Genomic DNA, 2,027 nt, shown 5'->3' on the forward strand with positions numbered 1-2,027 from the left:
GTTATATTTAGAGAAAATCGGGCAAGGATTTTTGTAAATTTAAGTTATAGTTGTTAAACTTCAAAATTTTAGATGTCCTAGACATTTTTGATGGTGCTGAATCCATTTCCACCATCAAAAAAACGATTCAAACACTGCCTCTACCAGATTTTTTGAAATTTTTTTGCCCAGATTCCAACCATTTTTGGCTATCCACTTTTGGGCGTCCAACCATCCACTTTTGGCCGTCCTAGCAATTCGTCAGCTTGGTTAGATGACTCCTTTTATTTATATATATGAGACCTTGGAATATACTAGCTTCAACACGTGGTAGGAATGACATAGTTTCATCGTAAAAGTTTGTTCCATATTGACATACTTGAATTGTTGCCCGCAGTAAGCAAAAGAGTAGTCATCCATGGCGAAATGTGGATGTAACAAACGCGGAGTAATCTCTTCTATGTGTTAATATTCTCTTACGACCAATAATATGAGAGCTAGTTTCTGGGAATTTTCGTTTTGGGTTTTCTACGATGATGAATGTTACAAATATTACACATGTTACACTTCGGAGATGGAAACCATCGAGGAGACATATGTTCATTTTGAGTAGAATAAGTAAAGTATTGTGGGTTGTTTTATTGCCCCTGTTATTGCTTTCATATGTTTTATATTGGATCTCTGTTGTTTGTTGCCATGCATTGATTATTATAGTTAGTGTATTAATTGTCATAGACACATACGTATAGATGGGTGGGCGTGCCCCTTATGAGGAGAATGGAAAGCCATTTGATGAAAAGATGAATGTTGGATCAACTACCATAATGATTAGTCTTTAAGTGCACTTAATGAATAATAGTGTTCTTTTCACTTAAAAGCTTAGATTTGACACTTGTTTTATTTGGGGTAATGTTTGGATTTAACACGTGTGGCTCATCTCCATTATTCAGGGAAAATGATGAGATGATAAATCTAAATTTGTTCAGATTATTCTATCATTTCTTCCATGTCTTTCCTGTCCCGAAGATGAACCATATTTACTGGTGACTCAAATAAAACAGTGTGATGGATAAACTATTTACATCATGGAACTCAACTCCTTAAAAACTATTAGGGATTTTTTTCCCTTTCACGATCTGGCAGTGTTTCCATGTTGTTTTTCTATATTACATCTGTAAAAAGGAAGTAACCCTCTGCTGCTCGATTTTCTGCATTTAGTCTGACATGTACCTAACATGGATCTGTTTGTAAATGTTAGGTGTAGGCCTTATTAACAAGGTTTATTGCAAGTTGGTCTACACCTTGTGGCCAATCTGGAACTGTAGATTATAATCTTCGGTGATGGGTTTCAGATATATCAAAAATTTTGTTGCGTTTTGCGAAGGATATTAAATTTGAACTTTTGTCATGGACCTATAATTTCTGTAGTCTAGAATGCATGAAATTTTGCAATGGAAGTAGTAAAGAATTTTTGGGGGTCAGCAGCTTGTCGATTATGTATTGTGAAGAGGAGCGTCTTGCAATCTGCTTTTATGCTGATAGGTATTGCTTTTATTTTATTTATATTAAAATAAGATATTAATCATTCATCGAAATTACAACTATTATTTCATGCGCCAAATTTCAAACAAAACATTGTTGTAAGGATATCTTAGAAATACGCACCTAGAGGTGGAGAGAGTGGAAAACCACCGTGTCGTTTATAGAGACGAAAACATCGTTCGCTTGTAGATTCTATCCCTCTACAAGCAGTATGATTGAAGGAAACGGGTTTCCCTTCTTCCCACACTTTACCGTGAGGAAGAGGTCTTTACTTGCATGGATTTTCAATGATATCTCTGCCAATATTGCAGAGTCCAAAGAGCCGCCCCTGGACAATGAGATGGTACCAACTGAGGACCGACCGACTTCATGAGAAGTCCTGCCCATTTTTGTACCGCCTGCGCTTTTCTTGCCATGACTGAGAAGATGCTTCTGGAGATGGTGAATGTAAGAACTTTACCTTTGTCTTCCTGGGTGCGATCAAACTTAAACTACTTTCAGACCTA

At 36.6% G+C, this 2,027-nt stretch overlaps 1 non-coding gene across 1 annotated transcript; it reads left to right on the forward strand.

Moving 5' to 3' along the window:
• Window positions 1–504: 504 nt before the first annotated feature.
• LOC149143680 (small nucleolar RNA R64/Z200 family) lies at window positions 505–595 on the forward strand. The gene has a single exon (XR_016265398.1). It is a non-coding gene; the product is annotated as a small nucleolar RNA R64/Z200 family (small nucleolar RNA).
• Window positions 596–2,027: the final 1,432 nt, after the last annotated feature.

This window comes from Pinus tabuliformis, chromosome X (genome assembly GCF_031772625.1).
Source record: "Pinus tabuliformis cultivar Carrire ecotype Pingquan chromosome X, CPIR1, whole genome shotgun sequence".
NCBI lineage: Eukaryota > Viridiplantae > Streptophyta > Pinopsida > Pinales > Pinaceae > Pinus > Pinus tabuliformis.